General features: G+C 43.5%; 1 protein-coding gene and 1 long non-coding RNA gene across 3 annotated transcripts in view; one reads left to right on the forward strand and one right to left on the reverse strand.

Moving 5' to 3' along the window:
- The window catches only part of Aopep (aminopeptidase O (putative)), a 304,401-nt gene that overhangs the window by 274,129 nt on the left and 14,329 nt on the right, over positions 1-15,943 (reverse strand). The gene's annotated exons all lie outside the window — the stretch shown is intronic.
- On the forward strand, positions 8,397-14,056 carry LOC131910868 (uncharacterized). 2 transcript variants are annotated; one of them, XR_009379230.1, is made up of 3 exons: positions 8,397-8,489; positions 10,454-10,551; positions 13,905-14,056. It is a non-coding gene; the product is annotated as an uncharacterized LOC131910868 (long non-coding RNA). The 2 variants fall into 2 exon arrangements; XR_009379231.1 differs by lacking the exon at positions 13,905-14,056 and adding an exon at positions 12,587-12,693.

The following is a 15,943-nucleotide window of genomic DNA, read 5'->3' on the forward strand; positions in this document are numbered from 1 at the left end:
ATTTTATCATTATACCTTGGAAGCCTGTTTGTTTTCTAATGAAAGACAGAAAGGGAGTGGATCCAGATGGGAGGAGAGGTGGAGAGGAACTGGAAGTAGCAGAGGAAAGGGAAATCATAATCAGGATATATTATGTGAAAAAACATCTATTTTCAATAAAAAATTTAAAAGAAAAAAAAGAAAGAAAGGAAGGAAGGAAGGAAGGAAGGAAGAAAGGAAGAAAGAAAGAAAGAAAGAAAATGAACCAGCAAATGTTCTTAAAAACTGATCGTTCACTAGCGAAAAGATACTTTCTGGGCACAATTCCTTAGATACATATAATCATAGGAAGATAGCCAAATGCTGTGAAATTTGATGAAATAATTTCAGTCAGAAAGAAGCTTATTCTAAGTCCATCCACACCACTCTGTGTCTAGAAGTAGGATGTTAATACTCAGCAACTTCTTTTACTCAGTAGTTTTGGAATACACACAAGTTGGCCAGTTGTGGTGGTACATGTTTGTAATGTACCAGTGTAGTGAGTAGCCATTCCAGCTTTGATCTGGAAGTTCCAACCCCCATTGAGACTTCGGCAACTGTCACGCCTACAAGGCGGGGCCAAGGGAGGCGCGACACACCTTCCCCAGACCCCACGACCTACCTATCCCTTAATTTGTAAGTTATGCCATTAAATAAATCTCATTTTAACTACGTGGAGTGGCCTTAATAATTTCACCAATATATCAGTATCCAGGAGGCTGAGGCAAGAAATGGACAAAGTTAGACCAACCTGAGCTATGACTCTAGCTCTAGGCTAGCCTTAAGTGCACAGCTAACCCCATTCTCTAAGCCCAAAAGTAGAACACAATGAAGAGTGACTTGAATACACAGTCTGTTCCCGTTGCTGTCGCTGTCCCCATGCAGATAATCTACAGTCCAGCTCCGCACTCTTCAACTTGTCACTATTTGAATTCTCACAACATTTTCACCAATTCAGAGACCTACAGCGAGCAGTGCACACCTGCCGTTGCACACTCACACTTCTTGACATTCCTTGTCACACCTACTTTCTTCAGTTTGCTTTTCTGTCCCTTTAGTTTTACTTTGCACTCTGGGTTGTTTCATCTAGACTGCCTCTTAAAATTTGGCTTAAATTTTAAAAACATTACTATTTTTAATGATAATAATTCATTCTTTTTATACTTATCATGGTTGCAGATACCATGGTACAGATGTCAACCAAGCTATTTTGGGTTTTCTATTTATAATGCTTTTTTTTTTTGCTCCAAGATTATACTTGTATGTTTTTAAATTTTTTCCCTGCATTCCTGTTTTCCCCTGTACTGACAGATAAGTTATACAATCTATTTCTTTTCCTTAAAATTCCTACTTAAAGTCAATCTCTAGCAGCCTTCGAAACAACACAAGGACCTCAGAAAGTTCAATCATTCGCTTCTCTTCCTCACTCCACACCTGCTGCTGAAGGTTGGTGTCAGACTGCTTTCCATGGCCCCCATCCAACAGTTTCAGGCCAGTATTTATTTGAACAAGTATGTTTGCTCACCTGCTTCCTTACAATAACTGACTCATCCATCCCTCTCTTCCCTTCTGTGTTCAATGCTGTTCTAGTTGTTGCAGGACAAACTAACTTTGTAGCTTTGGATACTAACTATCTCATCCTACCCTGTAGCTGAGGAATTGGAATTGTAGCCAGCAGGGACATTCTTCTACAACTCCTCTATCTTGTCATGCAGTGGTACTCAGAGGACACACCTGCCTGGAGGGTCTGATGACCAGGAAGGCTACACAACAACTATCTCACATAGGTGTCTCCTATTGCAGCCAGGGGGACCCAGAACAAGCATCCCAAACAACCCACAAGCACAGCATGACCTTTAAGCCTTGAAAGTCAGTATGGTTATCACTTCTCCTTACTCTTAGTGTGTGTGGGGGGGAGGGAGGGAGAGAGGGAGAGAGAGAGGGAGAGGGAGAGAGAGAGAGAGAGAGAGAGAGAGAGAGAGAGAGAGAGAGAGAGAGAGAGAGAGAGAGAGAGAGAGAGCACACAGGTACAGGTGCAGTTGCCCGTGCATGCAGATATGGAAGTCAGAGGTAAATGTTAAACATCTTCTTCTACCACACTCAACTTTACTTTTATGTTTGTGTTTCTATGTGTGCTGGATAATTCTGTGTCAACTTTACACAAGCAAAAGTCATCTGAGAGGAGGGAACCTCAACTGAGAAAACGCCTCCATAAGATCAGGCTGTAGGCAAGCCTGCAGGGCATGTTCTTAATAAGTGATAGGGAAGGCCAAGATCATTGTGCAAGGTGCCATCCCTGGGCTGGTGGTCCTGGGTTTTATAAGAAACAGGCTGAGCAAGCCATGAAGAACAAGCCAGTAAGTGCTGTGGATGATTGATTGATTGATAAATAAAACACTGATTGGCCAGTAGCCAGGCAGGAAGTATAGGCGGGACTAACAGAGAGGAGAATTGAGAGAACGGGAAGGCAGAGGGGACACTGCCATCTGCGGCCATGACAAGAGAGATGTAAGGTACCGGTAAGCCACGAGCCACATGGCAAAGTATAGATTAATAGAAATGGGTTAATTTAAGATATAAGAACAGTTAACAAGAAGCCCGCCACGGCCATACAGTTTGTAAGCAATGTAAGTCTCTGTGTGTTTACTTGGTTGGGTCTGAGCAGCTGTGGGACTGGCAGGATAGAGAGATTTGTCCTGACTGTGGGCCAGGCAGGACCAGAAAAACTCTAGCTACAAGTAAGCAGCACTCTTCCATGGCCTCTGCATCAGCTCCTGCTTCCAGGTTTCTGCCCTGTTTGAGTTCCTGTCCTGACTTCCTTCAATGATGGACATTAATGTGGAAGTGTAAGCCAAATAAACACTTTCCTCCCCACAGTTGCTTCACTCATGGTGTTTTATCATAGCAATAGTAACCCTATCTCAGATACTGTGTGAGTGTGTGTACATATGTGTGGGCATGTGCACATGCCTGTGCATACACAACAGCCAGAAAAAGGCATCAGATCCCACAGAGCTGGAATAACACGCCCAGCTTCTTCTATGGGTGCTGGGAATCTGAACTCCAGTCCCCATGATTGTGCAGCAAGTGCTCCTAATCACTGAGCTCCTCTATGCAGCCCTCCATCACCCCCCCCCTTTTTTAAAGATAGGGTCTGTCAACCCAGAGATCACAATATCAGTTAGACTGCCTTCCAGCCACAGGCAGGATCCACCTGTCTCCACTCCCAGTTCTGGGGTTCCAGACATCATTTTGAGAGAAGAATCAAAGGCCAATACAGATTTAAGGAGAGAGGAATTGACTTTAACCTCTTGATGCAGACATGGTAAAAGACAGAGGAATGCTGTGGGATGTCTTTCTGTATGCTGTGAATATATCTTGTTCCCATTGGTTGATAAATAAAGTCATTTGGCCTATGGCAAGGTAGCTTAGAGGCAGGAGGGAAAGGGGAGAGACAGGAAAGAGAAAGGCATAGTCTAGAGAGATGCCAGCCTGCTGCCCAAAGAGCAACATGTAATGGGATGCAGGTAAAGCCACAGAACATGTGGCTAAACATAGATTAATAGAAGTGGGTTAATTTAACTTATAAGAGCTAGCTAGCAAGAAGCCTGCCATATGCCATGCAATTGGTAATTAATATAAGCCTCTGAGTAATCATTTTATAAGCAGCTGCAGGACTGCGGGCTGGGAGAGACCAGAGAAAACTTACAACTACAGAGAAACACAGGGAAATGGAAGACATAACTGGAACCATTTTAGGAAAATATCATCTGCTCAATTTCCCATGTCTTTAAGTCAGGAGGAGTGTGGTAGTTTGAATGTAATTGGCTCCCATAAGTTCATAGGGAGTGACACTATTGCGAGGTGTGGCTTCGATGGAGTGGGTATGGCCTTGTTGGAGGAAGTCATGAAGAGGTGGGCTTTGAGGTATCATATATGCTCAAGTCACACCCAGTACCTGATGCCACTTCCTATTGCCTGAGGGTCAAGATATAGGGTATTAGCCCCTTCTCCAGCACCATGTCTGCCTGCATGCCAGCATGTTACACCATGATGATATGAACTAAACCTCTGAAAATGTAAATCACTCCAATGAAATGCTTTTCCTTTATAAAAGTTGCCATGGTCATGGTGTCTCTTCAGAGCAATAGAAACCTTAAAAAGGAGCCTTTTGGGAGCTCTTTCAGCACCTGTGTGGGTAAGGTCTTAACTGAATCCTTATTAAATGATGATACAGATTCTGAGGCTGACGCCATTTCTACTTAGCACTCCAGACACAATGCTCTGTCATATTCTAACACCTCTTTTTGCTGACGTTTGTTATTGTTGTGCCTGTCTTTATACACATCTGCTGTGTTTTCCTTATGACACTCTTCTGTGTCATTTAGCATATGTGAATGAGGACTTGTATTTCACTTCTCTGAGACTATTTCAGTCTGAAGACTTAAGAACTCTGCTCATGTACAGCCAGCCTCAGGTAGACAGCAAATTCCCTCAACTCTTTACTAGAAAAGAACAAATTTCCTTCTCCACTGAGTACAGGGGTCACCACCTTTTCATGGCTTTGGGCTTTATGTAACTCAGCTTTGGTTTCTTGTGTACCAGGTGACCAACTGTGACAATTTCCTCTTATAAGACCTTCACAGCACAACACTGCCTTGGTTTTGCATTTGTCCAATACTGTTCTCCCATTAATGAAAGGGAGTACCGACTCCTATCAGACTAACCCTCCACTATTAGCACTTGCAAATTCTCAAGAGCAGCAGCATCAAGCACAGGAATCAAGGTAAGAAAAGCAGTAAAGACTGCAGGAAGCTGACACTTAAGAAAATGACGCTGGTTCTCACAGTCCAAATTCCTTCTCCCAAGAGCAAGTTCTACCTAACTGGTGCTGGGCTGAGCAGCTAAAACTTACATTAAATCTTGCAGCCTTTACTGGATGAAGAATCCAAGGATGGACTCTAGGACAAATAGCACAGTCAGCACAGTGGGGAGGGGTTAGTCTAGCAGGAGGTCTCTGTAGGTGATCAGTCTCAGGCTGAAGAAGCTGTAATTGTTAGCTTTTGCCCACATTGGTCAATCGTCTGTAAAGAATCAGACTTGTGCCAGCTTTGAGCCTGACTCATCTATGGAGAAAGACCATTTCCCATGGGTCTGAGGTCCAGGTCCTTGTCATGTCTGTGCCTATGTCAACAATATACATCCAATCAGTACTTCCACTGCTCCCTACCAAAAGAAATTTTAGAACTGAAGAATAATACACACGAAATGAAAATATACTAGTTTTTTTTTTAATAGCTTAGGATTCAAAGGAAAGAGTAAGGAGAGGTAAATAGTCATACAGGTAGTATTCAACCTGAAAAACAGAAAAAAAAAGTTGAAAGAAATGAACACAGCACCCCAGGTACCTTTGAGATAAAAAAAAAAAAACCAAAGGTTAAATATCAACAAAATCTGAATCTAAAAAGACCTAGTAAAACAAAACGAGAGTGCAGTGCGAAACACCGTAAGAAGCCACGGCAAGCAAGTACAACCAGCTCCTAGATCCAGCTTCAAATACTACTTTCCAGTGAAAGGGACCAGGCTCCTCAGACAAATAGAAGCTTATAGGACAGGGCGGGCAGAGAAAACATAAGATGAGCCTGGAGGATGTCAGTTGACTCTAAATGAAGTCAAATGACAACCAAGACTAGCCACCACAGATTCTCCCAGGGGGCAGTAAAAAGGAGGGTCTCAAAGGGGCAGGAGCCAACCTGAAGAGCTCCTAAAGGCTGGTCCAGGGAGAGCATAAAGTAAGCAATGGTGATATTGAGTTAGAACCCAAAGAATGGAAATGCCACCTATGAGTCTATTCTCATATAAACATAAGGTTGACTGCATGGGTGAATATGCTGTCTTACAGTAGCCTTAGCAAATGATAGGAAACAGAAAAGGGAAAATGCTGTTCTCAGTAGAGAAACCCAGAAATCTTCACACTGTCGAGTTCAGTACCAGCTAAGTATCAGTCATCACTCCACACCCTAATAGCATGCGGTGAGAAGGGCACTTTGCATTGGATGGTAGACCCTCAGGTTGCCTTTCTCCCTCTCAGAGACCAGGCAACACCCCACTGCAGCCTCTCTCTGGTCTTCAGTTCTCTTTCTCCCACATTCAACTGTGAACAAGCCCAGCTACAGCCCCCAGGACTTGCTACTGCAGGATAAGTTTATACTCCTACCTAGTACCTGATCCCCCAGCATGTAGGCTAAACCAGACTAAATTATGTGGTGTGAAACTTCCTGCCACACTTTAGAAACAAAAGTCAGAACCCCCCCCCCCTCCAGTTTTCTGGGTTTTCTGAGGGAAAAGCAGAGGGTTTGTTCTTCCCTTCAGGATCTGTTATGTATGTTATGACATAGTGGCAGTCTCTCCTCATGGAGCTCCTCTCAAAGTTTTGAGGAAAGGGTTCTCCCTCACTTTGAGGCCTCCCTCTGCTGTCTCTGTACGTTGTCTTCCTCCCAGCAGCTCCTCTACTTCAAGGCTCAACCCACGGGCCTTGCTGTCAGTCTCTCTTACCTGAAGCAGCTCGTTCTGAAGGGTAACGTAACTGTGCGTTAGCTCCTTTCTCAGACCTGCTGAATCTGACCTGCATTCTTGTTACCACACACAAACCACAACTCTATGATCATGAGAAAATGCCATACATGTTCACATTCACAGACACCCTAAAAAACCTAGCTGGTACTGAACAACACCATCAGGGCTCTGAACAGTTCCAGTCTGATGTAAAATGTGCTAAGACAGAAAAAAAAAAAACCAAAAGGACATTAATAGAAATACTATAGTTAAAAGCTTATACAAAGACAACCGTTTAAATTTAACAAATATATATTACACAAGAACGCTTAGGGGAGCTGGTGATGACTATGTCAGAATTCCCTTCACTATCTTGTAACTTTTTGATAAACCTACACAGATTTCAGAAGTAACCATTTATCTTTAAAATTGTGGCCATCGTGGTGGTACATGTCAGTAATCAGGGCACTAAGAAGGTAAGATGGAAGCTCAGTGCCAGCCTTCCAGAGCAGGAAGCCCTTGTCTCAAAAAGATTGAAATATTCCAAATTAGGTGAAACATAAAACTAAAGACCAAAGAATCTGATAATTGCAAGCATGATAAATCTAAAGGAAGCCAACCAAACTACATCACTGTCAAACTGCAAGAGAGAGAGAGAGAGAGAGAGAGAGAGAGAGAGAGAGAGAGAGAGAGAGAGAGAGAGAGAGAGAGAGAGAGAAATCTTAAAAGCATACAGAACAAAATGAAACAGCCCTCACAAGGAGCCTGATGCATTCAAGACTGACTTCTCACACATAAGAAGGCCTCAGAAATAGGGGCTAGTCTAGCTTTTAAGCACTAAATAAAGAGGCAAGTTCCCTCAAGTATATCTATCTTAAATCTTATACTGCCAACTGTACTTGTCAAGATGGCAGCCCTTTCCTGATAATCATTAAGACTGAGTACTAGTGGAGACTGAATTAATTTTTACTTTATTCAAAATAGAATTTTCCTATTAATTTAAAACAAATACAGTATAAGACTAATGCTCCCTCCAAAATATATATATCTCCTTCTTCCTCTGAGAAGTCTCATGAACACTGGCTATGATGAAGTGGCCTGGTGAAGAACCATCTCTTAAACACAGAGGTAGCTCCCAGCTTTCCAGCCCTTGGAACTTGGCAGCTTACTTCCTTGTCCCCCAGGATGGGGGTGCTACTCACTGGTGTCCTTGGAGAGTCGGTGAGTTAAAGCTGAAGTGTTTAGAAACAGCAGAAATGGTCGGACACAAGAACAGTCATCAACTCTGAGACAATTTTAACCTTTGCATGCAGGCTGCTTTCACTTGATTTATTTGGGTTCTAGTACTACAACCCTAAGCTTTTCCCCCTTGCTCCTTATTTTCTTTTACTTCGAATAAAACACAGTGTTGAACAACAGAAAACTGTGTGTACAAAGTTACCCGGATATTCGGAATTTAAATTCCCCCTGGAGCTATAACTCCAACCACACTCCCACATGTGTATAACTACAAAAGAGTCTTTCATTGCAGAACTCAGACCCATGAGGCAATTCCATTTATCACTGAGTAAATAATGCAGGAAATGTAGTCAAAGGAGGATTTTATTTTATTCCCTTAACTATAAATAAAAATATGTAGCACTTTGCAGGATTACCACATGTGGTAGCTGTCAACTTCTCAACCAATCTTTAAACCCACCTGTAAGAACTATGCTGACTCTCTTGTCAAACTCACTACTTTCAGGAAGCACAGGCGGAACTGCCTGCGTCAGCAACCTCGCATGAAAGACCCTATTGTGATGTAGCTGCAAAAAAAGTAAGAGGTGGAAACAAAGCAGAGCTTTAACTGTCCTGGAAATTTCAGAAAGTGCACACTAGGATGAAGCAGGAGCCTGGGCAGAGTCAAGACTGCCAGGGTAAGGAAAGTGGATCACCCTCAAGTAGGCTTGACCTCAACATGACAGTCAGTCTAGGGCAAGGGAAGAGGTCTGGGACGTCAACACCAAAACCAATTGTTTTACTCCCACTACCACAAACTGACCCTAAATTCTGCTGAACCATGACACGACACGTCAGGATGGGTTTCGGACTTTCTGATATCAGTGTTTTCCCTGACTACCCTGATCACACCTATTTACAAGGACCATTCCTCTTTGCCTGGTGTGATTGTGCTCATGGTATCAGCAGTAGTGAGTTGCGGAGATCAGGCTGTAAATAATGTCTATAAATTTTCAATCCCTGTGATTGTAATCATGTGCATGAAGCAGAGCACATTTCAGTTCTGTAGTGTGCTACTTAAACTGGATTACACTGGGGTGATCAGAAAAGACTCCTGTGAGGAGAGCTCCCTACAGTTACAGAGGAAAGGATACTTCAGTCTTCCACTCCATTGTCAAGACCTACGCCTGCTGCAGAGGTTGATCAATCACTCAACTGCAGCCTCTAACTTTTTAGATGTGCCTGGACAAACATTGGTCTATTTATTTCATGGCATTATCAGCTGTGACCCTGGGTTTCTGTCTTAGTTTGGGTTTTTGTTGCTGTGAAGAAACACCATGACCACGGCAGCTCTTATAAAGGAAAACATTTAATTGAAGTGGCTTGCTTACAGTTTCAGAGGTTCAGTTCATTATCATCAAGGTGGGGAGCATGGCTACATGCAGACAGACATGGTGCTAGAGCTGAGAGGGCTACATCTTGAAGACAACGGGAAGTCAACTAACTGTCACACTGAGGGCAGCTTGAGTAAAAGAGATCTCAAAGCCCACCCCCACAGTGACACACTTCCTCCAACAAGGCCACAACTCCTAATAGTGCCACTCTCTTTCTTTCAAATCACCACAGTTTCTAATGTTACACATAAAATATCTATGTTTTAAAATTAGAAAATCATCTCTGGAGTGGAACTGGCTAAAGGCCTGTCCACAGAACGTGGCGGTAGGCACGCCTCTTGCAGCAACTTTGCCTTGTCCTTCCCGGAGCCTTTGTCATTTTGCCAAATGCACAACACTTGCAGCCAACTCCCCCTTATCCAGAGACAGATGATTTAATTTATCAGTTAAGACACAAAGTGAACCTGTCGAAAAAAGAAAAAGACCAAATCTAGGAAAGGGCAGGGAAACCACCCATTAGAGATCGTCTGCTTACAAGAAAAAAATTGATATTTACAGAGTACTTAGGGTGCATCCAACACATTCCCTATCTTCTGAAGTCCCTAATATTTTCACCAGCCCCACTTCATGGGTAAGAGGAAAGTGGGGGCTTGGGTACACAGGCCCAGGATTGTGAGAATTTGAGTTAAGCACCAGACTCCAGAATGTTCTTTCTTACCCACTATACCTACATCCTCCACTGCATGGCATCCTAAGGTGTCCAGGACATACCTGCCTGATGGAAAGTCACATGGAAAACCAAACTGCAGTTCACACTGGCCTCAGCAGCAGTAAAGAGAACCAAGGGCCGGTCTCAGGACCCTGAAGGGGGAAGGAAGCTGAGGACATGGGCACTGCCCCTCCACTAACTCTCATTCCACTTTAACACTTAGGAGCCAGGCACAGCATCACACCCATAATCCCAGCACTCAAGGGGGTACAGCACCAGAGACTTTACTAAGGGTGCCCCAGGAATATCCTATTGTACCCTCAAACTTGGTAGCTTCCAGATTTCTGGTGAAACACAAGTGTCTTACCATACCCCCCACCCCCCACTTTTCCACAACTCAACCTAATCAACTACCAACTTTTAAATTCCACTCCTTTGGCTTCTCTTATGCAGCTCAGTGATACTGAATGCAACAATGCTCACTCTAAGCCAAGACCACCATCCCCAGTTCTTCATCCCCATGGAGGCCTGACTCCTGAGGCTCCTGTAATTTTTCTAGGTGCTGATTCAGGAAAAGAAGGTATCCGTCAGCAAAATTCAAGGCCTGGCATGAAATGGATGAGGCATGACCCTCCACAGGGCCCTTCTTCTTTTAAGGTAAATAGAAGTGTGACACAACTGACTGGATATTCCACCTGAACTGTGTGTTGGGGGGGGGGCATGCAACAATTGTTGCAGAGTTATACGTATGTGGAGGTCAGAAGGCAAGTTTGGGGGTCCCTTCCTCCTACCATGTGGGTCCTGGGGATGGAATTTAGGTTGTCTGGCTGTGGCTTTTATTAAGCTATGAAGATTTGGGGGCTGTACTACACTAGTGACGTTTTGATGTGTTCTGAGTTCACAACCTGTACCCTGCCTTTCCTCTCTCACAAACCCCCAAGGCTAAGACACCCGCCCCCAAACACACCAGTTCCACGTCACAGGAGAGAGAGAGAAAGAATTCTTTACCTTGTTTTAAAGAAAAATGCAAACTTTGACAGTTAAAGCCTGTCTGACCAACCATTTATCTGAATGTGCCAGGCTCTCCTCTAGCCATGGTCCTGTCTTTCTGAACCCACACAGGAACACTTCCTCTCTGTTAAACTTTCCTCCTGAAAGCACTAATAACTGCTGCCATTCACCCTCAACTAGGTACCAGGCTTTGCTCTAGTCACTTTGACTACCTTAACTCACTTAGCATTCACTGCAACTATCACGTCAGTACTATCATTAGTCTAACAAGATGAGAACTACAGCACAGGGACTCTACAACCTGCTTAAGGTCACACAGCTGATAAGCTAAACTGATGGAGGCAACATGAGCTCACGGCCTTCAAGTTCTGATCATCCTCCTCTACCTCCCCAGATAAAAGCATGGGCCCCACATCTGGTTTGTGCAGTACTGAGAATTTAACCCAGGGTTCTGTGAATCCTTGCAAGCACTCTGTCACTGAACTATATCCCCATTCATTTTGCTGCTATTGTTGTTCATATGTTTTGATCAGGGTCTCTTGTAACTCAAGCTGGCCTTGAAATTGATATGTAATAGAGGGCAGTCTTGAACTTCTGATCCTTCCATCTCTAACTCCTAAGTGCTGGAACTATAAGTGTGCACCACCATGCCTGGCCTTTATGGAAAATGTTAAAATAGATAACCTTCCTACATGAAGGATTTTGGCCATGCAGACCACACACTTGTGATAAGAAGGGTCTCTAGGGGCTATGGTGGGAAGGCCTATTCTGAAGGAAGGGTCTGCTGAAATCCATGTTCAGCATGACACAGAAGCCATTTTGATGTCCTATTATAGTCTGAACAGCTGTTAGCTCATTCAGAATTGGTAAGTTCAGATCTTTAAAGTACTCTACATTCATTAGCCCTAAAGTCTCCTGCTGTGGAATAATCCTTCTATACACTGTGAATATGTCTTACTCTCATTGGTTCATAAAGAAGCTGGCCTATAGTAAGGCAGGATAAAGTTAGGTGGGACAATCAAACCAAAGATGCTGGAATGTAGAAGGGCAGAGGCAGAGAGAGCAAGTACCGAGAAAAGGTACCAAGCCATGTGGCAAAACATAGATACGAAATATGGGTTAATTTAAATGCAAGAGTTAGCTAGTAATAAGCCTGAGCTATCGGTCGAGCATTTATAATTAATATAAGCCTCTGTGTGGTAATTTGGAAGCAGCTGCTGGGACAGGAAAACACTGCCTATGGTCTCCAAACAAGATCTGTGGGCAGCTATCAGATAAAGGCAAAAGCTAATGAAAGTATGGGCAACCTATAGCCAGCTTTGGGAACAGAGAGATGCATGGAGGAGGCAGTTCTGATGGGGGGAAGAGGGGGTGCTGGACCTGCCCCTGTGGAAGTAAAGGAGTTAGACCAGTAAGGTGTGACCAGAGGGGTCTTGAACTCTGATAGATACAGCTAGCCAGAGTGAACAAATGTGAGACACACACCTGGAAAGGATCCCTCAGTTCTGTGAGACTGAATATATAGTAATACTGTATATTTATTTATATATTATGTATTATATATAATATGTATATTACATAATATAAAATGTTATTCTTCTCTCATACAATACACCCTGACCACAGTTTCCCCTCCCTCCACTCCTCTCAGTTTCTCACCACCACCTCCCCTCTCGCCTAGATCCACTTCTATTCTGTTTCCTTCAGAAAAGAGCAGGCCTCCGCGGGATGTTAATCAAACACAGCATAAGAAGATACAACAAGACAAGGCACAAACCTTCTTATTAAGGCTGGGCGAGGCAACTCAGTAGGAAGAAAAGGGTCCCAAGAACAGTCAAAAGAGTCAGAGACACTCCCCCCTCCACACACACTCCCACTGTTAGGAGTCCCACAAAAACACCAAGGACAACTATAACAAATATGCAGAGGACCTACCTCAGACACACATAGGCTCCATGATTGCTACTTCAGTCTCTGTGAACCCCTATGAGCCCTGCTTAGGTGGGCTGTGTTCTCCTGGTGTCCCTAACCCCTCTGGCTCCTACAGTTCTTCCTCCTCATTTTCCTTGGAGTTCCCTGAGCTCCAGGGGAGGGACCTGATAGAGACCTCCAACCTGGGCTCTCTCTCCACCTAATGTTTGGATGTGGGGTGAGACTAAATTTTATGATGGTCTGGGATTTGGGTGTGGATCATGCTGTCATCCCACTCATCTTTGATTTCTTGTCCTTTCCTTTATTTCACTGGAGACTAAGATGTTGTTTTCCTTTCACCCAGGTAGTACAATTCCCACAGTGCTGGAATGCTGCAGTCCTGTGACACAGCTACACATTCAGCCCTGCACCTCTGAAAGGCATATCAAACAATCACTATCCTTGTCTTCCCTTCCATTCCACACCACACCTACCGTCCTGTCACTAGGAATATGACACTGGATTGCACATCCTAAATGTAAGGAGTGACAAAACCTCACACCTATCGGACAAAAAGTGTGTTTTAGTTGTAATCTAGTAAAATTTCACTACACAACATTGTATCCCATCGAACAGCATGTTTCATGCTTACATTCCACTAGCTGTTACACTAGAACTGAGCACCTAAGGCAGACTGTCATGTGACATTCCATGCATTCCAACTGAGCAAAACACAATTCACAAAACATTCTTACTACCAGACACCAAAAACAGGCACTCTGGGAGTCAGATGATGGTGCAAAGGTGTTTAAGAATGGAAAAAAGAAATCCATATTTAGGCCTCATTCTAACCAGCACAGGCATAGCCTTGCTGGCTGACATCAAGGCAAACGATGAATCCAGTTTCCGCAAAGAAGCTCTGAGTGGCCAAGAGGCCACCTGAACCTCTTCAGCAGGAAAACCACCCCAGTTTTCAGAACATTCTGAGAGCCTTCAGAACCTAAGTAGTCCATCCCAGGGCCCAGTGGTGGGCCCAGTGCTGAGACCAAGGCTGAGACAGGGGTAACTTCAAAGTGCTCTGCCCACAGGAACCCAAGATCAACAGCCACTGAAGATTTTTGAAGATATAATTTAATTAATGCAGCTTCAAAAAGGAAAGAACTGACTTGACAGTTAAAGATTTATCAGACCACCCAGAGAGTTTTTGTGATAATGGATAAAAATTAACAAACATTCAAAACTGTGTTAGAAGATCTAATGTAATTTATTTTTGTCTATAAATATTCATACTGGAAACAGGTCTAGAGCAATAAATAGGGCTGGGTTACAGAATCAGCACAGTAGAAATAAAGAGATTGAGAAAGAACTATAAATATAGACAAAAATTTCAGCTTTTTCAGTAAGATCACCTCTTCAAGAAATGCTGAGAAATTCCATTTTAAAAGCAGCTAATTGTGAAGCTGAAGCAGGAACAGAACATGGAAACATTTCCAGTGTCAGTGACAGCTGCAGTCACACAGTGATAACAACTACTCCATCTCTTAGAACATATTTTATTAGCAAAAAAAAAAAAAAAAGAAAGAAAGATAGGGATTCAAATGCCAGTTCCTCCTCCCAAACACAAGCCCCTCTAAAGCACATTTATGGAATCGTCTGTTGGAAAATCCCCCAATATATTTGTTTTAAAACAAGAAAACGTCCCCAAATGTTCATCATCTGATAAATGGTTACACAAAGTATGTTCTAGACACACAAAGGAATATTATCCAGCCATAAAATCAAAGTGCTGGGGGGTTAGAGAGATGGTTCAGTGGTTAAGAGCATTGGCAGCTCTTCCAGAGGTCCTGAGTTCAATTCCCAACAACCACATGGTGGCTCACAGCCATCTATAATGGGATCTGATGAATTCTTCTGGTATGCAGGTGTATATGCAGATAGGGCACCATATACATAAAATAAACAAGTCATGAAAGAAAAAAGGAAAAGAAAAAGAATTTGAAGCTGGGCAGCTGTGATGTACACCTTTAATTTCAGTACTCAAGAGGCAGAGGCAGGTGGATCTATGTGCGTTAGAGGCCAGCACGGTCTACAGAGTGAGTTCCAGGACAGCCAGGGCTACACAGAGAAACCCTGCCTCAAAAAACCAACCAAACAAACAAAAAACCTAAGTGCTAATGGTTGCTCAAAATGGATGAACCTTGGAGGCACTGTGCTAAGAGCAAAGTAAGACACAAAGGCCATGTCCTGTCTAATTCTGCTACACAGGGGCCCATGCTGGAGAACCCAATGACAGGACACAGACTAAACAGATGGCATGTGCTAGGAGTGAGGGAAATGAGGAACGACGGTGCCAGGCTATAAGGATCCCTTCTGGGGTCATGAAAGTGTTCTCAGGTTACAGTGGGGATTGTGCAGTCCTGTGGATACACTGAAGCCATCAGACATTAAATTAGCGGTTCTCAACCTTCCTAACGCTGTGACCCTTTAATACAGTTTCTCATGTTGTGGTGACCCCAACCATAAAATTATTTTCGTTGCTTCTTCATAACTACAATTTTGCCACTGTTGTGAACTGTAATGCAAATATCTGTGTTTTCTGACAGTTTTAGGTGACCCTTAGAGGGGTCCTGACCCACAGATTGAGAACCACTGCCTTAGAGGGGAACCTCCTGTGGTGTGTGATTATGTGCAGCGGTGGCAGGGGCAGGGGAGCAGCTATTTCAACAGAGGTTGGTATGAGTTCTCTTAATACGAGAAAAGCCCTGATACAGCCAGCACACAAACTCACATGCTGCTGCTGTCAGCTTACATTTTTAAAGAATGTTTAAAAGAGACATGCTACTTTTGCAGTAATATCAATGACTGCAGATGTACAGTTGAGAAAAAGGGACATGGAAGGCTTCTGTGACAACACCTACCCCAGCCCCAAAAAGTAACAGCCCAGACAGAAGGCCATCAAAGAGAACTCTTAAAAATTGTGATAAGGATGTTGAAGTGTAGCTCTCCCCAATTGAGGGCTTTTGGTGGGGCTGCGGATGGGAAGGACTCAGTTTCCTTGAGGGGCTGGCCACTGGGAGTTGGACCATGCTCCAGTGAATATATGGACAACACAAACTGGACTTGTTCT

This window comes from Peromyscus eremicus, chromosome 5, assembly GCF_949786415.1.
Source record: "Peromyscus eremicus chromosome 5, PerEre_H2_v1, whole genome shotgun sequence".
Classification (NCBI taxonomy): Eukaryota; Metazoa; Chordata; class Mammalia; order Rodentia; family Cricetidae; genus Peromyscus; species Peromyscus eremicus.